This window comes from Macaca mulatta, chromosome 2 (assembly GCF_049350105.2).
Source record: "Macaca mulatta isolate MMU2019108-1 chromosome 2, T2T-MMU8v2.0, whole genome shotgun sequence".
Taxonomy (NCBI): domain Eukaryota; kingdom Metazoa; phylum Chordata; class Mammalia; order Primates; family Cercopithecidae; genus Macaca; species Macaca mulatta.
In genome coordinates this window covers 18,623,800-18,645,998 of record NC_133407.1, presented here as the reverse complement: position 1 = coordinate 18,645,998, position 22,199 = coordinate 18,623,800, and the positions used below count along the sequence as shown (strand labels likewise).

The window sequence follows — 22,199 nt, the reverse complement described above, 5'->3', positions numbered from 1 at the left end:
TCTATTATCCAAGTACAAGCTTTTGGAATGCATAGAAGCTTTGGGGTAAAGCTTTTGTTATATTATGTAACTCTTTCAGGCAGCCATATTCTCCAGATAAAAAGCTGTTCCTGAAATTCTACAAAAGCATGTACGATAGATAGCTAGAGATCGACATAGACATAGAATTAGATAAAGAGAGAGGGTGACAAAACAAGAGAGTGAGAGAGAGAGAGTGTGTGGAAACTTTATTAGAGGAAATAGCAATCAGCCATTCAAGCTGAGTCTACCATTTCTTATGCATGAGGAATTTCTGCTTTATGTAGGAACTCAGAACTCCGGACAATTAAATTTATTCTACAAGGAAACTCTTTGTTTCCCTTCTCTTTCTGATATGCTTTTCTCTCTTTGGCCACAGTCTGATATGCTTTAGGGACAATTTGGAGTATCATAGACAAATTTTGACTTGAAGCAATATATTTCAAATATGAAGGTAGTTGTCTGCTAATAGATGAAGTTATATAGATAGATGGCAAGGAGTGTAAATATTTTCATGTTAATTAACTATAGCAGTTCTCTTTTTCTTTAGTGGAAATTTTCTCTCTGCAAAATATTCAAACTCTATTTTCTACTTGCTAGATTTCCCATTTTATGGCACAATATTACATCAATTCCAAGTGAAAAGCATGACGTAGTACATTAGAATCTAGACTGAAGGCTAATGATTGCGTTTATCTTTGCCTAGGTCTTCCAGGTTTTCTAGCTCTATAGAAGTGTGAGATAGAGATTTCAAAAGCAACACACTCGTGAGAGTGTGAGGCAGGAGAAAGAGCCCTAGACTGGAAGTTGTGTGACAAGGTCTCTGGTGAATCTTCTGGGTATGCTCTCGGTGCATTTGTTTCCTTTTCTGACACTATATACCTTATAGTGCTTTTGTGAGGATCAAATGAGAGATCATATGTAAAGACAATGTAAAAAAGTATACATGCTGTGCATTATTATTATCATTGTCCTCATTATTATTGCACATGTTCATTATACAAGGAAGAAGCAGTGCTAAATTTTAACCCCTTTAGAAGATAAATGTAAATAAGTTAGTATATAGTAAAGACCAGGGAGCTAAACACATAGGCATTCATTTCCTGGACTCAAAAAATTAGAGAATCTGCTTTCATATTTCAGCTGTGTCCATTTTATTTTTTTAAATAAGGAACTTTTCATGTTGCTCCAAACATTTGGATGGTTTTTTATTTAAAGAATAAAATATATGTAGTTTACCACAGCAGAACTTTGTACCATATTTTGCAAAGCCCTTTATTTACCATTATTTACACACCTTCAGGGCTTTCTGAGTTCATCTAGTCTATGTTCTATAAATCATATGCAACAAATCCAGGCTACACTTTTCTGTACAAGTCATAAGGCAAAATTCAGTATGTGCTGCCAAACCAATACATAGGATAGCAAAGACTAAGCCAACAGAGGAGAAGGAAAGAAGTGCTGCCAAGTTCTCAAGAGGAGACTTTCTGGAAGGAAACAACCACCTTCTCAAAAATGTGTTCATCCATAAAGCACTAATGCTAACTTAGCCCTCTTATTGAGTTTTAACATCATCTCTTTGTGGCCAAAATGAGTGCACATCTGGCAAAATCTGAATATTTTACCAGATATCAAACTATGTAAGATTCTTCAGTACTTCTAGATCTATTAGGGGCAGGGAAGATGGTTGTATGGGACTTTATTTCAGCTGTCACTCAAGACTTTTACAAAGTTTTTCAAGTACCTCCTTTTGCACCCCAGTACAGCTTCAGCCTCATGTTTGCATGTATTATTTCTGTGCGTGTATTATTAGTGTATGTGTGCATGTGTGTGTACTTTAATTTGTCCCTTTAGATTTTCCTTGCTGTGGCTACTACTCAGAGCTGATATCATATCTCTTCCCATGACTAGATTATGCATCATGCTTGAGCTTAGGCCACTAGGTTTAACTGTAATGTTTATGGCTGGGGTGGATTCCTGGAAAAATAGAAGTGACTGGGCCACCCACCACTTTGCTATCTTTTAGATGGAGAAAAGGGCGAAACACTGTCATGGAAACACAGAGTTTGTACCATCAATCATTGCCCTGTAATAATCTTGTTGGCTGTCCATATTACATAAGTAACTTTACCCAACTGGCTTTAATTTTATCATCAAAGTGAGGGTAAATCACCCTATGATACTAAAATATAAAAATATTTAAGCTATCTTAGACTACAAATCAAAAATCTGAATCTGAGAAGAATTAATAAGGAACTTGACGATTAACAGCATGGATTCTTGTTTGAGCTCATTAGGATAGGAAACCCTTCTTAGCAAGGGGGTACTGAGTTATTTACGTAAACTTTCTGAGACACAGTTTTCTCGTGTGTAACATGAACATAATAATACATAAATAATTATGTTTTGTTCATTAAATGACATAAGGCATTAAAGCTCTTAAAATAATTTCTGATAAAGAGCACTCAATAAATTGTTATTTAATTATATTAGTAAACTTCTCATTATGCTTTAAATTATCCCAATTTTATCAAATGAGTGCTGTTATAAGCAGAAAGCTAAAAATAAGCAACTTTGTTGAGAATCATCTACTTCTACCACATTCATAGTGCTAATTACCTTACTTTGCTAATGAGTTTGGTGGAGAGAGACTCTGTGGCTATAAACAAGACAAATTGCTTACATTCGTACTTATTTCACTTACTTTCTAAAGATTCAACACCTAAAACTTAAAAAAAAATGCCCATTGAGAATCTCATTTTTTCGGTAACTGTAGACTACTTTACAAATAAATTCAAGGTGTCAAAATCTACGTCTCAAATATATTGCCCATAATTCCAATTTGCTTGCAAGTTTTCTTCTCTATCACATTTTCTCTTTCCTCACTTTATGATAATTTCATGCAGGAGGTTTTATTGTACAGGAATATACCTCCCCTATCACCAAGCACGTATACTGACTCCTGAGTTGAAGATGTATTGCCTAGGCTAGAAGCCCTTTGGGTTCTCTCTCAGGCTTGACTTGAAGGGCTCTAATGTCTCAATCTAGTTTGTATTTGAAAACAGCGCTTCCTTAAAGTTCTAAAATAGAGCACAATGTCCTTGATCTCTTTGCCAGGGAGGATGAATACGTCAACTGGAGGGGTAACAGTTGGTAAGAGAGAAATGAAATAGCACCGAGAACGAAAGGGAACAGTAGAGGCATGAAAGAAGAACAGAAAACATAAGCATATCATTTCTACAGTTTGCCGTTTAAGTTTATTTCTTTGGACATTTACTTTTCTAAGTAATGTGCTTGTAGATTTAGAAAAAAATACTCTGGGAAGAAAGGATAGACATCTCCCTGCGTGGATTATAATTCTGGTGTTTTGGAAAGAAAAGAGATTTCTTTCAGTGGACCCTGGGAACTTATTGGATCTCCTGGAAAGCTGTCACACCCCATGTAGGGAAGCAAGAGCATTTCTGTTTGCCTTTTGTTGTTCACCTGAACAGACTCTGAGAAGACAGCACTGTTAGACTAAATTAGGAATTCCCTTTTTGCTGAGAAGTAAAAATGCTGACTTTGTCGATGTAGTTGGTTATTTGTTTCTGCTTCTCAGCACAGACGTCTGTACTGCATGCTGAAATCTCACCACTGCACTGACAGAATTTTAATAGTTGATGGATTGCACCAAATATCTACTCTACAGAGCAGTATGTTACATTGGAATGTCATATGAATACACAATTGAAATTCCTGTGTTCCAATACATTGGATATTTTATTATGTCTGTATTACTGACAAGGAGAAAAGATGATAGTTTTCAAGAGGAAGCAGCGTTCCACTTTCTTAAACTTTATTTAAGTTCATTTGAAGCATAAATCTTCTGTTCTTGATATGGTTAGTGTTATATCACCTCAAGGAGAAAGGTCAGTTTTCATTTTGACTTAATTACAAATTGGTTATCTAATTACAGTATTCTAAGAAATGCAAGATGCCCTTATTGAATCAATACATGATTTGTTGCCATGGCAACAAATGACAAAAAAAGTTGCAAGCAAATAAAAAATTGAAATTGTTATGATTAATAAACCCTGATTTTTCAGCTAAAGAGCAAATGTAAACTGCTTCTCTACAACCAGACTGTTTAAGAAACCCCAGAATACTTAATTTGGTCATTCTTTGCCCTTAAACATGTAAGGCCTAAGGGCTAGTTTTAGAGTTGTGTCCTTCAAATTTGTAGGAGTGTGTTTTGAGAAGGCGTTATCACCAAATTTGCCCTAATTACTGTAGAAAATAGTCTTGGCTTGGCTATTGTTAAATATAACTTCAAAATTTTACAGTAATTTTTTAAATATAATCTCAGGCGACTTCAGTAAAATAACTTTAAACAATGAAATGCAAGGCTTATAATTCAAAAGAAGTGTATAGAGTATAAAAGATTTTCCTCCTAGGATCCCTTCATTCATCATTTCTATTCTCCAGAAATAAACCTTGTCAACAAAATCAGGTATTTCTATCCAGTCAATTTTATGTGCATATGAAAGTATATATTTGCATGTGTGTAAATGTGTATTTTTAATATGGAAACAATATTATTCTACAAATATTGTATTACAATTTGCTTTATTTTTCCTCAATAATTAAATGATCTGGATGTCAATAAATGTGAGTCTCATATAGATCTATATCAACTTTGATAACAGCTCCATTATCCACTATTGTATAGATGCACCAAAAGGTGTAATTTCTTGAAAACTCAAGACTGTAATATTACGCCCTAGTGAGAAAACATCTATCGGATAAGTTGCTGACACAAAAGATATTTACATTTTAAAATTTGATATATATTATTGTCAAACTGCATTTTAGATAGCAGTTTCTTTTTCTCCACAACCTCAGTTAAAAGCAGGTGATCTCAAGTTTTAGACATTTTGTTAATGTGGTAAATGTCTCACTGATACTTTACTTTCATTTCTGAATCCTCTGAGTTGAGTTGATTTTCACATGCTTATTGACTGATTTTATTTTCTTTACTTCTGAACTTCAAGTTGGTTTGCTTTGCTTAGTTTTCTTTTGAGGTATTGATCCTTTCTTATTTATAAAAGATCTTATTACAATTAGTAAGTTTACAGTGTCATAGATAGTTTAAATATTCTCTCAGTTTAAATTTTAATTGTATAATATTTGCCATGCAGATTTTTAGTATTTATGTATTCAAATGTATCAGTCTTTCTTTTAGAACAAGGGTCAGCAAACTTTTTCTGTAAAAAGCCAAACAGTAAATATTTTCTGTTTTCTGAGCTATATGGTCTGTGTCACCCCTACTCAATTCTATGGTTTATTGTGAAAGCATCCATAGACAATACATAATTAATGGGTGTGGCTTGAGTTCCAATAAAACTTTATTTACAGAAATAGGTATGGCCACATTTGACCCACAGACTACATTTTGACAACCCCTGCTTTAGAGCATCTGTATTCCATGTAAAATACCTTACTTACTATAGATTTTAAATGCCATATGTTTTCTTACTGTGTTTATAGTAAATTTTGCTTAAAAATGTTGTGTCTTTTGAAGTTTCTTTTATAGCATGAGATGAGATTAAGATCCAAAGTTTCATGTTTTTTCCCCCAAATGTATAACCAATTACATAACACATTTTACCAAATAAGCCATCTGTATTTCCTCCTCTGATATAAATTTTATGCCAATATTTATCACATAAAAAAATCTTTTTATCTTTGGGTCTGTTTCCAGACTCTATTCTGTCCTGCTTATCTGTTTGTTTTGACCATTACTCTATTTTGATTACTATAACTTACAATACCTTAATCAGGAGTGTCCAATATTTTGGCTTCCCTGGACCACAGTGGAAGAAAAATTGTCTTAGGCCACACATAAAATACACTAACATTAATGATACCTGTTGAGCTAAAATATAAAATAAAATAAAACAAATCTCATAATATTTTAATTTGAGTGTGTGGGGTCACATTCAAAGCCGTTGTGGGCTGCATGCAGCCAGTGGGCTGCATGTTGGGGAAGCTTGCCTTATAAACTGATAGGACGTGTCCACAATTTTTTTTTAATTGTTTCTCAAAAATGTTTCTAGCTCCTTTACATTTTCAGATGAACTTTAATGCATTGTATCAAGTTAAAAATGTACTAAAATTTCAAATTATATATTGACTTATGAGAAATTTAAGAATATGACATATTTACAACACTGAATTTTTCTATACAAGAAAAAGAACTTTTCATCTACCCAAGAATTCTTTTATGTATTTTGGATCACTTCATAGAGTATCAGGTTTCCTCCATATATGTTCTAGACATTGTTTAATGTTTTCTTTGGCATCTTAGTATTTTTGTTATTATATGTCTTCGTTTTTGCTGTGGCTATAACAAAATAACACAGACTGTGTAATTTATAAAGAAAATAAGTTTATATAGCTCACAATTCTGGAGGATGGAAAGTCCAAGAGCTTGACATAGGCAGCCAGTGAGGGCCATCTTGTTATGTCATAACATAGCAGAAGACATCACCTGGCAAGAAGGCAAAAACAAGAGAGCCAGAGCGAGCTTCCTTTTATAACAAAGCTATTCCCACAAATCTAATTCCATGGCAACATTAATCCATTCATGAGGACACAAAACTTATTTCTAATGTGTAAATTTTCTAACACATGAAATAAATATTCTTCAGCCTGGTAGTTATAAAAATTTAATATATTTTCTCATTGATCACTTTGCTGTATAAAAATGTACATACTAGTTTTATTCATTTAATCATTTAATTTAAAAAATCTATTAATTGTTCAAAAGTATTGCTAAAATTTAGAATATGTACATAAGTTAAAATATGCATATAAAATACCCATTTCCTCTTATGGAAAGATTACTGCAGTTAATATCTAATGTTATATGTTTCCAGATGTTTTTCTGTATTTATATCAATATCTACCAACTTATCTACATCTACAAACACACATGCACACAATATACCCTTTATATATATATCACATGTATGTGTATATACCATTTACCACAATGATATCAGTCAAAGGATATCACACAATATGTGCTATTTTCAGCGAATATTTTCCATTTTTCTCAGTTGAGAAATTTTTTATCAACTCTAATCAAATTTTCCCAGTTGAGCAAAAATGTTATTTATACTGGTTTACCCAATCCAGGAAGCAATCAGTGACCACATATTATATTTGGTTATTGGGTCATTTAAGGCTCTTTTAATCTGGCAGTCTTTTTCCCCTTCCGGTTCATGGTTAGCTGACCTACCATGTATCCCACTCTTGTGAAATGTTTGGTTGAGTCTTCATGATGCTGTTTATCCTTTTCTTCTATCTCATATATGAAACCATTTTTATAACCTGCTATCTTTCTGAATTCCTTCGTTGTTTTCAATAGAATATTTAATTCATTCTCAGCTTTTCCAGGTCATCAAAAATAATATAATTTTGTACCTGATTTTAAATATTTATATTTCATAATTCATTTTCCAGCCAAATGGCTTTGGAATGTATCCTTTGACTTATTTCTTATCATAATGGAAATGCCACTATGAATTATTTTTTAATTCAGGTATAGATGTTGAACTTAATCAAAGTTTTTTTTTGAAACTATAGATATTATTTTCCTTTTGCCAATTTTATTGTATTAATATGTTTGTAATTAATTGTATTATAATTTTTAATATTTTCCTAAGGTAGAATCATTCTGTCATCAACTCCATTTGGTTATGATATATCCCTCTTAAAAATATACTTCTGGATTATACTTGTTAATAGTTTATTATTTTGGCATCAGTTTTTATTAATAAAATTAGTAAGCCATTTTTGTCAGGTTTGAATATTCAATTAACAAAGCCTTCATAAAGTTAATTTGGAATAATTCCTTTTTCTCTAGTTACAGAAAAATTTTAAGTAGCATTGAAAAAATCTCTTTTTGAAGATTATAAAATCTTTATATGCAAGACTGTCTTAATTTTGGGAAAGAGATGCATTTATTTTACCAAATCCTGTTTAAAAAATAATCTATTACTCCAGCCAGACATGTTCTCAGGAGACTAAAACTTTATACTCTATTTAAGAATTTGTTAAGGTTGGCCCGGTGCAATGACTCAAGACTGTAACCCCAGCACTTGGAGAGGCCAAGGCAGGCAGATTGCTTGAACTCAGGAGTTTGAGACCAACTTGGGCAACATGGCAAAACCTTGTCTCTGCAAAAAGTACAAAAAATTAGCCAGGCATGGTGGTGCATGCCTTTAGTCCCAGCTGCTTGGGAAGTTGAGGTGGGAGGATTGTTTGAGGCCAGAAGCTCAAGGCTACAGTAAGCCAAGATCACACCACCATACTCCAGCCTGAGCAACAGAACAAGACCCTGTCTCAAAATAAAAAAAAAAAAAAGCATGTGTTAATACCATGTATGATCATGAAGAACTCTATCTGATTGTTGCATAGTTGATAGTCATGTTGTTGAATGACCAAATCAATTGGATTGTGAAATGCCATGGTCTTAACAAAGTTAGCATTATCTTTTGCTCCATGACTAGTTGTTGATATTTAGATCATAGGTCATATAGTTCTTAAGTTAAACATAGTACAAGTAAAAATAATCAGTTGCCAACTGCCTAATAAGGAATTGTTAGGTATGAGCAAGTTGTAAATCAATAATTTGTAATTTTTAAGAATGTATAGAATTTTTAATGCCCTTCATTGTCATAAAACTTGAGGACTATTTTCCTCACATACTCACTCGATTCAGTCTTTCTTCCCTTTATCCCCTAGCTATACCAATCTTTGACTCCTCATCTTATAAAATTGAGAAAATTGGGTTCAATGAAAAAATAATCAACAAATAATAAAAACAAATATTCCTGAGCATCAAATATGTGTATGATATTTTTCTAGATATTGTTGGAAATGGAGGAGAGAAAACAAGAAATAATTTGTCCTCAAGACTTGCAATATAATTGTAGAAAAACATTATATGCTCAGGATAATTTAATTAAAAGGTACAGTTGAAAATTTGTCAAAATTTTGGTAATTATGTAACCTTAAAAATGAGGAGGCCTCTGTGAACAGTGAAGAACAGGGAAGAACAATGACAGAAACATGACCTTAAAGGATGGGTGATGTTTGTGGGGCTAAAATGTAAAAAGGAGAATATCTTAAGTGAAAATAATCCACAAAAAGTATGGGAGGAGAGTCTCAAGTTATTTCAAAGGGGACTACGGTGGGAGGCAAATAGCCTGCCTTAAGTGAAATGTTTATATTAGAGAATGAGGGAAATATTTGGTTGGAAAGTTAAATTGCTACGTATTGAAGTACAACTTTCATGCAGTCAAATCTGGCAGACTTTCCTACACATTTTTTATTAGCTTAACAATCCCAGTACTATTGTTTAGAATTTAGGTGTACTTTGAAAAATGTAAAACAGAAAGAGTAAGTTATGTCACTGATGTGTGTGTAAAAGTAATAATATGCAGTGGAGTAATGTATGAATCAATTATAAATAGAAAAAATAAATTCTGCCACGTTATGAAATGCCATTATGCAAAGTCTTTGTATATAAAGTCATTTTATATTCCTAAATAATTTTGGAGGTAATGTTTATCTTCCAAGTAGAGTTCCTGAAAGCTTCCTGCTGTCTGAGATCCCTGCATCCTAAGCACAGGAGTGTCTAGGGGCAGTGGTGAGTCTAGAATCTTTTGAAATACAAAAATATGCTTTAATACATTTTTTAAATTCTCAGATATGGTGGTTGGAAGCTGCCAAGTGCTAGGCACCAACACATCTCCAGAGTACATAGGGATTCATCTATTAATAGATGGCCACTGTTTCCATACCCAGTAACATAAAAATTGCCCCAACTGAAGTATTCTAGCTCTGTTACTATGGGAGTATATGGGTGCATGTGTGTGGTATGTGTGCATGTGACTTATCTTTCTGCACGTGGTTTTATGTTATTTTACTAACAACCTTTAAAATGAAAGAATATCTCAAGATACAATGTATTACTTTTTAGAACGGCAGGCACAGCATTCTTCACATGACACAACTGACAGCTGCTAAGAAGCAAAATTTCAATCATACATGATCTCCAATGTGTCCTTGGATAGTATTTAGAATTTCTTCATTACTTCATCATTAGTAAAGCAGAGTATCACTGCTTTGCCAGTTCCTTCATAAAGATGTAGATAATATTACTTCCTTAATAGCTATTCAACATATTAAATATAATTCAAATAGAAATAATGTTAAATATCCAATCTATTAAATTCTTATTTCCTAGAAAAAGAAAATATGCAGCTAAAATAAAGTCCCTGACAGACTTTCTAGAAAGCAGCAAGTTACCAGGGCAACACAATCATATAGAGGTAGGGTAAATCATTTATTTTATAAATGTTACCAGGGTAACAGAAACTACTCATGGAAATCACTGAAGGATTTAGGATGAGAGTACAGATAGTCCATGGAACTATTTGTTCTTTCATCGCACATTGGAACAAAATGTCCAAATATATTTAAAACTTTTAACAGTTATGTGAAGTATTTGGGTATTCATTAAATAGGTGATCATTAAATGGGTTCAAATATTGAGAGTATTCTCAAATATCAAAAGATACTATTTTTGATTTCTTACTGCTCAGTATGTCATTGGGATACTTTATTTTACTCTGAATTTTGACTTCACTAGATTAGTTCTAGAGAACCTAGTCATTTCTACCTAGGTGCTATGTCTGCGATTTAGGATCATGGTTAATGGTGTTGATTAGCTTGAGGCTTGAGTTTCATAGGTCAACCAATTAGGGTGTACAAGGGAGGGAAGTAGTTAATGGAAAGGGAAAAACTATACGTATACATATATATATGTATAGGTACATGTATATAATTTTCGTGTGTGTGTTTGTGTATGGTGTGTATGGATTAATCAGGTTTCCTTAAAGAATTATGCACTTTAGAGTTATATTTTTCAAAATGATAACACAAATACAAGTAAAGTGCCTTTAAACTTTTCTACTGCCTAAGAAGAAACTTACCAAAGATAGGAATTAAACTTACATTTTTCTCCTTGTTTTAGAACAATTGGTTTCCCTCCCAATAAGACTCTCTGTCACAAAACAAATAATTCTAATATGTTCATCTACGGTTAACAATTAAGGTATGTAAAAGTCTATAAGCAGTAAAGAGGAGGAAGTTACTCATTGTGGAGGGAGTAGAGGAATAAGAACGAGGCTTCACAGAGGAGGTAACTCCTGAACTTGGTTTTGAAAAATAAAGAGGAATTTTTTAGACCAGCAAGTGTTGGGTGTCAGGAAGGAAGGGTGCTCTGAGCAAAGTGAACAGTAGATTGTAGGCATGGTTTTGGTCCTATCCACCATGTGCTACAGCTGGTGAACATCTAAGAGAAAGCAAGCTATTTTTACAGGGTACCAGGTGCCTCTAACACAGGGGCATATGCATGACATTTGTGTGCCCTTCAACAGTTCTGCCACAGAAAGTATCACTTATTCATGAATTAGGGCTGTTGTCCTATATTCCATTAAACATGGCATCTTCTCCTAGAGATCTGCTTGCATCTCTTGGCAAAGTATCCTCACCAATATCCAATGTGCCCTTTCACAAGCTCTCCACTCAGAGTTGAGTGTAATATGCAGGGAATGTTATTGATATTACTTGGGTATCATAAAGTAATCATTATAGCCTCTGCACAAGGCTAATTAGTTCTAATTCTCTGAATACCCCAGGTGAAAGTGAGATTGCTACTCTCCTCAGAACCCCCAAGAATGCTTAGTGTCTCATCATTTCACTGTCAACAAATGCTTCATTGCTAAGTTATTCAAACAATAAAGTAAGATGATAGAGACCCTAAGGAAAAATACTGGAACTTATATGTCTACATGAGTTTCTTTTTTCCATGCGATGAAATTACTTTGGGAGGCCTTTTCCATTGATGCCATCTTAGACTGGGACATTTTAAAAATTTCTTCTTTGGGAATAATTTTCAGAGATAATTTATTAATCATACAAGTAAAGCAAGTTCATCAGGTTATATTCACATGATAGACAGAAAAATAGAGAAATACATACATGATTGATAAATAGATAGACAGACAGACAGACAGACAGACAGATAGATAGATAGATAGATAGATAGATAGATAGATAGATAGATAGATAGATAGATAGATAGATAGAATGGGTGGATAGGTGGTGGATGAATGGATGGAGGGAAGGATGGATACAGGGATGTGTGGATGGATGGGTAGTCAGAGAGAATATAGGTAATAGATATCCTGGGACATGCAACTAGTTCTTCTTTCCCAACTACAGTATAATTTTATTATTTGAGAGTTTATTCCATATAGTTCACAATATTTCTCCCTTTTTTATTTTATTCTAAATCAATATTTGAGAATAGGTTACACTTTATAGACTATTTCCGCATTGGCAAATATTAAAACACAAGCTTCCAGGTGCTGTTAGACAAGGATACTGACAAAGGTTTCTGTGGAAATTAAAGACGTGCATCTTCTCTGAAACCAAACCCAACTTACTAGGGAAAATGATGCTAATATTAAATTTGTCTTTGTAAGTTTGATCATTAAATCTTGTCATTGCCAGTAAGTAGGTTTGTTAAAAACAATTTAGGAAAAGTTCTCTTATGTTCATCATGTGGTATTCTAATTCCTTTTCAGTTGCAGATTTGTTTATGTCAGCTGAAACAACTGTTGTTATTCAGTGTAATGTCTTAATTGACAGTTACATCTGTAGAGAGAAACATTTTCTTGTAGACATTTCTTCTATTAACTCTCAATAAAAGCCAAGCACGTGTTAACTTTCAATTTTGTGAAGAAATGTATAGGGCAACTAAATTAATATTCTTGAGATATGTAAGTTTCTTATGAGCTATCTTGATATAAGAACGACTCAGTAAATCCAATTGGCTGACATGTGGCTTTTTTGGTGTTTAAATTTATTTAGTCTGAGTCAGGATGTTATTAAATTGATACCATCTGATTTATAGTACCATCTAGGTACAGGCTATTTTACCTCTCATGGAAAAGATGGCAAGATTGTTTAGTTTGTGCCAGAATTTTCCTTAATAAATGTCTTCAAAACTCTCACAGGAGCCCAACCATGTACACAACTGGGATCTAGTAGTTCTGTGCTGTTGGGTGCTTGAGAGGCAAATTTCACCTAAAATATTGAGGGCAGGCATAAGACTTCTTGGCTATCATCACTAGGTGGCTCATAAAGTGCTCATGCTTTTAGCAGTACTAGACTCTGATGCACTTGCTAAGATGAGTCAGGTGTAAAATGTACTCCATGGTAGGAAACGGAACTGATAGAATAGAACTATTTGATGTGGACCATGAGAATTTAAAAGTGTCTGCATAAATTGATGATTCAGCATCAGATAAAGCTGATATCAAACCACTCTATCTTGCAGTAATTACTCAATATGTTCAGCTGACTCTGAAATCTGCACTTGAGAAATGACAGAAAAACTACATTATCAGCAGAGAAAACATCTTTCTGCTGACCTAGGAAGACATACAAATAGTTCAGTTGGCATCACACTGTTTATGTATAATATTTTACAAATTAGAGTGGTACTTGTTCCCTTTTATATCACTTAACATAAGTATAAATTCATTGCACATAATTGAGGAGAAATAGTAGAAACAAGCTGAGAAAACTGAAAGCAAATTCCAAGAAAGAGGATTAGTCCTCATCTATGTTAAAAAGAACATTGTGCTCTTGGCTTTCTTTTCTTATTTAGCACAGAGAAAATCAAGCTAATTATCAACTTAGGTTCTGAATAATAACCTTAAAACTTCCATTGAGAAGAGAAACCTTTTATCAAAGAGTTGTCCTTAAAAGGTTCTTAATCAATACACAGTAGAACCATTTCTGCATAACAATGTTCTATATTAAAAATCAATTTTACTTTCCAATAAAGGCTTTTATCTTCTTTGTCTTGTATCTCTAAGTATTTTCAATCAATACTGAAAAATCATTATGCTTCCAAGTTTGTGTTACATGATACATGTCTAAATACTCAGATTTGGATATCACACTCCAAAATAACCTAACTTTTTGAGATGAATATGTGAAATTTATTTCAAGGAAGAGTTTATATTATACATGGCATAAACTGATAAATGATTGATGGATACTACATACACATTACTGTCCATGTATGCTGAAAGCTGACCTCCATTATAGATATTCTTTAACCAAAAGACTGACATATACATGTAATACAAATGTGTGTTTATATGAGGTTAATTCAGAGTTACATTTAAAGACTGAACACTGTTGAGATTTGTGGTATTATTTAGAAAGGAAGAGAATATGGTGGATGCATGGGTCAAAACTAACTCTAGGAAATTTTAGCCTAGGTGGCTAGGTAGAAAGTCGTGTCATTAAACTGAATTAGGATGCGTAAAAGAAGGCATAAGTTCCGGATCAGGGATATGTAGTTCCTTTTGGGCATGTTGACTTTTCAAGGCCAGATAAAAGATTTCCAATATGTACCTCAAAATACAGGTTTGCCACCCAAGAAGGGTAGTAATAGACTCATGAGTCATTTATTCTGGTTGGAGAGAACAGATGAGATTTCTAGCAATTCGCTTACTTTTCATAGTAATTACCATGCTTGATCTATGCAATAGCTCTTAGACTTAAAAATGTAAAATATTGTGCATATGAGGTTACCTTAAATTTACTACTCTTGTATGTACTAAATTAAATGCTTGCATATGCCCCTTATAAACAAGGTTGTTTAGCAACCCAATTGTGCTTTTTCTTATACCTATAATGTTGTGGCTAATTATGTATTGTATTAACTATGTCTTTTTGAATTAATTAAATGTATATGCACTTGATGTTTCCTCTTAGGGAACTGACCACAGTGATAAGTTAGGAAATAGAGATAGATACTTCAAATTAGAAGAAATCTTAGGAGCCCCCAATGAGGTCTAGCAGTTGATGTAAATGTTTCAGAAATTGTCCTGTATATCCATGAAAAGCTGTTTCATTTCTATTTTGCATAACATTTCAGGAAAACTTTTTTTTTATTGTCTTTTTTCCAAGACATTTACGCAGCCAACAGACACATGAAAAAATGCTCATCATCACTGGCCATCAGAGAAATGCAAATCAAAACCACAATGAGATACCATCTCATGCCAGTTAGAATGGCAATCATTAAAAAGTCAGGAAACAACAGGTGCTGGAGAGGATGTGAAGAAATAGGAACGCTTTTACACTGTTGGTGGGACTGTAAACTAGTTCAACCATTGTGGAAGACAGTGTGGCAATCCCTCAAGGATCTAGAACTAGAAATACCATTTGACCCAGCCATCCCATTACTGGGTGTACACCCAAAGGATTAGAAATCATGCTGCTATAAAGACACATGCACACGTATGTTTATTGCGGCACTATTCACAATAGCAAAGACTTGGAATCAACCCAAATGTCCATCAATGATAGACTGGATTAAGAAAATGTGGCACATATACACCATGGAATACTATGCAGCCATAAAAAAGGATGAGTTCGTGTCCTTTGTAGGGACATGGATGCAGCTGGAAACCATCATTCTCAGCAAATTATAGCAAGAACAGGAAACCAAACACTGCATGTTCTCACTCATAGGTGGGAGTTGAAAAATGAGAACACTTGGACACAGGAAGGGGAACGTCACACACCGGGGCCTATTGTGGGGAGGGGGTGGGGGGGAAGGATAGCATTAGGAGATATACCTAATGTAAATGATGAGTTACTGGGTGCAGCACACCAACATGGTACAGGTATACATATGTAACAAACCTGCACGTTGTGCACATGTACCCTAGGACTTAAAGTATAACAACAACAACAACAAAATAGCATAAAAAAATAAAAAATAAATAAATTGTCTTTCTTCCATAGCCACTAGCCCAGCTAATGGAAGAACAACAAAATTTGAAAAGCACAGCAACAAGCCTCTGCCTAGTAAAAACCAAGAAAGCAATAAGCTCTTTTGTCAAGCCTCTAAGAAAATTTTAAAAGTCCTGTTTGTTTATCTTATAGTTTAGATATATGTATCTCATTGTTAGTCATTGTGAACGTAGGGATTTATAAACCCTACACTATTATCACTGGAGGGTTCCCACTGCTTTTAGAATAGAGTGTTTCTTAAAAACAATCCATTTCTTTCACTTTATTGACAAGAATAGATGATTTCAGGCTTTGTTGGATTGGATAATCCCATCTTTGGCCTTTACGCTGTATTTTTCTCTAACGTTCTGGTTGACGCTGGTAATGAGAACCACTTTTACTGATCATAGAAGTATGAGCTCAGAGTGACTCACTAATTCCAGTGTGTTTCAAATGGCCAACTTGAAAAAGGGGGATGTGAGAGCTAAATTATTGAAGAACATCATGTTTTCCTGTGGGGTTTTTCCATGCCCTGAATATTTTATACATGCTTTTTGTTAGTGTTTTTTTCTCTGTTCTATTTGACATTTTAAATCACAGAAGTTTAAAGTAAGTTTCTTCAGAATCCATAACAGTATAACCGTATCTCCAGACAAATGTTTACAAATTGGATTGTGGCTCCAAGATTTAACTTTCTTTCGCGTCTTTTTCTAAATATAAAGTTCAGCCCGAAATTGTCAAGAGTGAGGATTCATTGACAGACAATCAGCAGGAAGTCCTTTTAGTGGAATATTACCTGTGATACAAAAGGATTAAACATTTCAAATATAAACCTTTAATCTGTGCTATCTAATTACTGACATCTGAACCAGTATCAAGGAATTTGTCACTTTTTCACTTTTGTAATTCTAACAAAGAAGCAAGAAACTTAACTCTGCACCTGGAACAAACTTCTAACGCAAAAGCATGTAGCTTTAGTCTTTTCTCTTGAGATGGACGAGGATGTGTTCCCTGTATTTCTGATTTGTAATAATTCAGAAGGCAGCCCTGTTACTGCAATCACTCTTGCTTAGGAAGTTATAGACAGTCTCACGTAAATCAGAATGGTCCAACCATTTGATCATGTCCATTTCTATTACACATGGTCAGGCATATGATGAGAAATGTTCTGGCTCACACAATTTCATCTTATAACTGTCTTAGAAAATGAAATAAATTGTGATTACAGCTTTGGTTTCCTAGCAGAGTCAAAATTATGCAAGGAGGAAAGCCCATCTACTTTTACTCATATCCCTGTACTCTCTGATAAGTCTTTCTCTCTTTCCCTCTCTCCTTTTACTTTTGGTGCTCTACAGATTCAATTTATTAGACAATTACTAAATTACCTCATATTATTGCTTAAATTATATCTTCTCTTCTTTAATTTGTTAAGTTTAATAATCTCCAGTGAATATCCACGAAAGAGAATATGCTTTTTTCCCCATTTTGAATTGTTTAAAAGTCATTAGAACTAGGATTTCGAGTCAATCTGAAATCAGCTAGATATTCCTTGTATTGCTTTTATTAGAAAACTTACTTATTGGCTGTTCAGGGGAAGCACATATTTGTCCTACAGCAGGCTGTTAATGATCATATCAGTCTAGCCAGTATTGTGATGGAATACTGCAAAAGGAGAACCAAAATCATGTGGGTTGTATTTCCAGAAAAATGTATGTTATAAGAGAATAAGAAACATGTGGGTTGTATTTCCAGAAAAATGTATGTGTATTTGAAAATTAAAGATTCCTTAGGGGAAGAAAATTTTGTTTTAAATTTTATTAATCTCAAGGTATTTAAAAATCCTCTGAAAGAATTTTAAAGAGCTGCAAATGATAATTATCATGTAATTAATTCATTCCTGAAATGTTTTCAGCAGAATCAAGAACATTTCTGTTGCCTGGACCTTGGAAGAATGACAAAAATGAAAAAGTTCATATTCTTTGCCAGTTTTTTCCCTTAACACTGAAAATGTTAAATTGCTCTGAAGTTAGTGACTTATTGGAAAAATGAAACCAGAGTAATTCATTCCTCTGTTCATTCAACAAACATTTTTTGGGTGTTTGCTATGGCCAGGCACTACCATTCTGTATTCAGTTCGAATACAAAACCAAACCAAAAAAAAGATCCCCTTTTCATGGAAGGTATCTTCCAGCAGGGGAAAAATAATTTAAAAAGTAAAAATGCAACGGCAAATTATGTTAAATATTTGGAGCCAGATTTTGGTAAAAATATCAAGCAGCTGTGATTGGTCTTTAAGAACCCCAGCCATTATTTTCAACATCTTTTCTTCCCACTTGGTGATGTCCTTCCTTCAAGACACTTAGATATTCCAAAAGGTCATTCTTTCTCTCTTGCTTTTTCATGTAAACAACATTTAAAGAGAACCCACTATGTGCCAGATATGTGCTGCACCATATTCAGAAATTTAATTGGAGTATACATTACGTATAGTCCCTGTCTTTATGAAACTTCCAGTGTATTGGGAAAGAGAGAAATAAATCAAATCGGTATTTTAAGGAATAAGAAATTAAACTGGCCATACATTCTATTGAACAAAGATTCATGGGACTCTAATCTCATGCGTGTGTGTGTTTGTGCATGCATTTGGTAGGATCCTCTTAGAGAGGGTCATTGGAGGCAGAAAACAACCGTCAACTCCCACTAAACTAACAGTGGGTGCTTCTCCCAAAACTTCTCCTGAAAAATTTGATCTAGTTATTAGCATCTTGGGGTAAATGAGGTTATCAGTAGACTTAAGTGTGTGCAATATTTTTCCTATTACTTTGTAACAAAACGTTTGTGAACCTTCTAGAAAATTCCAGGCATCAGCAAGAAGTTCATCGGTCTTTTGGGTTTGGAGTCTTCTATACTTTGAAATAATTTCCTACTTATTCAGGGTTCAGAGAAGTCCTTCACTCTGTCTTTTCATGAGGCAATTATATAATATTATATACGCTATCACAAAAGATAAACCTGAATGTAATAGGATAATGTATTTACAGATGAAGGAAGTGAAACTCAGAGAGGTTAATTGACATTACTAATATCACACAAGTTAGTGGCAGAGCTGGGACAGGTATGTTTCAATTCAGTTAACACCAACTCTGTTTCATTATATCTGGTTTGATTTTTTCATTAAATTTTGATATTTCAGGTTACATAATTTAACCTAGAGTAAATCAAGTTGGCAGATTAATAAAAAATTATGATTGGGTTCTTCTGTATATGGAACACAAAATATTAGTATGTTATCTATGTTCTTTAATGCCAATTACATTAGCATATAAAGTAAGATATTTTTTAATATTTTAGCCATCCTATCATTATACCTTAAGTGGAAAGGAGTTTTATGTTTTAGCTAAAAGCTTTGATTTTGACAGGCACGTTCATCCAAATAGTATCATAATTTAATTCTTTCTGTCCTAAAGTTAGTTAAAAGCTTTGATTCTGACAGGCACATGCATCTAAATGTACCATAATTTAATTCTTTTTGTCTCAAAGTTATGTTATGCTGGGTGATATGTCTGAGGTAAATACGCTTTATTTGTAATGTTCATAATCATTGAATAAGATCCACCTTAATATTATAAATATTGTAGCGCTATTTCAGGTTATCAAATTAATGACACTGTTTGCACTTCATAAAAAGTAGATTAGATAGCTATGAGAAAATTATATGAAAGTATCTAAAACTATATGCTAACATTCTTTTCAATTTCTACACGTAAGATGGTTTATTGCAGCATATAATTAATTTTGGGCATTATACAACATTTTTATTTAATTTTTTAAGAGGAGGCTTTTTTTCAAAATCCTACATATTAAATCTAAAAGATCAAAGACCTCTGAATCAAACCCAAAATGAATAGTTTCTTCTAAGGTAATATTTTTTCATTTTCCTTATATTAGATATTATCTACTTGTAAAACTAAAAACAGTTATAAAAACAAGCAAAAAGTATTATCTTTTTTCTTTTTATTTTCTTCGAATTATTTTTTAAATGAGAAAACAATTTTTAATAAAGGTGGAATATTTCCTACTCTTTTAAAGAGTTTTTCCTAATTAAATTTTAAAACTACTTAGGAAGTTTTGCTTATAATCCTGCATTTATGTAATGGCATTGTGAATAATTTGCTAAACACAGACATTATAACACTACAGGAACAAATCCAGTGGATTTTATTGACCAGCTACTGACTCACTAGATGAAAGAAAAAGATAGGTACCAGACCATTCCCGTTGAAAAATAATCTCAATATTGAATTATCCATCCATGGCATGGGGGACTACGGCATCTTTTCCAGAAAGTCAGAGATGTACAGGTGAAATAAAGAGCCAAAAAGAATTTCGCATAAACGAAAATAGAGAAATTAAGCTTTCCTGGGGGAGAAATGCAGCTGTTCGAGCTGTGGAACTTCAATGCATGCAGACCTCACTTCTATCTCATACAAGTGTGTATATGCTTGCTTCATGTGAACTTTGTGAAGTCAATCATTGCTCCATTTGCTAATCCCAGTTTTAATTTTTGTCAGCTGTCCCTCTCTATTTTCAGTGTAAATCCTTGTCTCTTAGTAATTATAACCAAAACATACATGTGTTTAATAACCTCTCTATCTTGGACAATCTTTGTTTTAATACCTGGGATGCCTTCAAGGTGCAGGCCTAGGGAATCCTGCCTTGAACTACATTCAAGGGGCAGGAATTCTAGCTGCAGGTTCCATTTTCCTATAAAATTATGCAGCCCTGGTTGCATAATGCCATCACTGCCTGAGACAGCTGCTCCTGCTGCTTTCAGCATTGTACATTGTCAACTTTTCTGTCACTTCATTCACAAGCTTTGCTCCCACGTTGTTCACCTGATGATCTCTTTGCTTCTTCCTACACCCAGATTTTAAGGAAAATAATTATGAAATAATTTGGTGGATATAATATGATTTTAGAGTATTAACTCCAGAACCCTTTAGAAAAGCCAGTTGTTCCATTATTGATTTCTCTACTTTTTTTTTTTTTTTTTTTTTAACGTACTTAGGGAAAAACTGACCCATGACTACTTATTGGAGGTCTGACTCAAGGGAAAGGTCATGCATGGCAGTAATAAGAAGCAAGGTCCTCACAGACCTGCTGAAAATTAGCCACGTGGGATTATAATCAAACCAGATCAAGAAAGGTGACTGAGACCAAATAAAATGAAATGTGAATTGCCATTCACTTGTGCTGATAAGTTTTGACATTTGAAATTGTCCAGCAGATTTCCTACTCCTCTTATGTCTATAAACTGAAAAGCTGAGAAGCTCATTTATTCTTTGACTGCTAGAAATTTTGTAATATGAGTAAATTGGAAAGTATGATTACTGTTCTTCACAATGTAAATGTTTAAAAGAATGCCAAACTAAGCACCGCATTTTATGGTTGTTTTCCAAAGCCATAGGTAAATAAAAAGTGTTCTATTTTTCTGAAATTTTTGCACACTACTACCTTCATCCAAAAAACAATATCCTAAAAAGATGATTTACCCATCTGAGTTCACACTACAGCTGTATCACTAGGATGGGGTGAAATCATCATTTCATATTTGGATATATCCTTGGAATATAATTTTTTTAACTTTAACAACAATTTCCTGATTCATTAAGGCCCGTAATGAAGATACATAAAATAATTATCTTAAAAACCTCAGGCCAGGCTCAGTGGCTCATGCCTGTAATCCCAGCACTTTGGGAGGCCGAGGTGGGCAGATCACGAGGTCAGGAGATCGAGACCATCCTGGCTAACATGGTGAAACCCCGTCTCTACTAAAAATACAAAAAACTAGCCGGGCGCGAGACTCCGTCTCAAAAAAAAAAAAAAAAAAAAAACTCAGCTATGATTATAAACCAAGGAAGTTTTATTATTTTTAATTAAGTTTGAATTGTGTACATTTGGGGGTGCTGTGTAAAAAATACATTTTAAAAGGAAGGTCTTACACTGAGGTCTTTGGATATTAATATTTGTTGGGTCTAGCCTATGAAGAAATCATGGAATTATAATTTGACTTTTTGTTATTGTTGTTGTTGTGGTTGTTTTGAGATGGAGTTTCGTTCTTGTTGCCCAGGCTGCAGTGCAGTGGCGCGATCTCGGCTCACTGCAACCTCCGCCTCCCAGGTTCAAGTGATTCTCCTGCCTCAGCCTCCCAAATAGCTGGGATTACAGGCACCCGCCACCAC

General features: G+C 33.8%; 1 protein-coding gene across 12 annotated transcripts in view; it reads left to right on the top strand.

Moving 5' to 3' along the window:
• RBMS3 (RNA binding motif single stranded interacting protein 3) overlaps positions 1 to 22,199 on the top strand; it is a 746,078-nt gene that overhangs the window by 624,769 nt on the left and 99,110 nt on the right. The window lies entirely within an intron of this gene.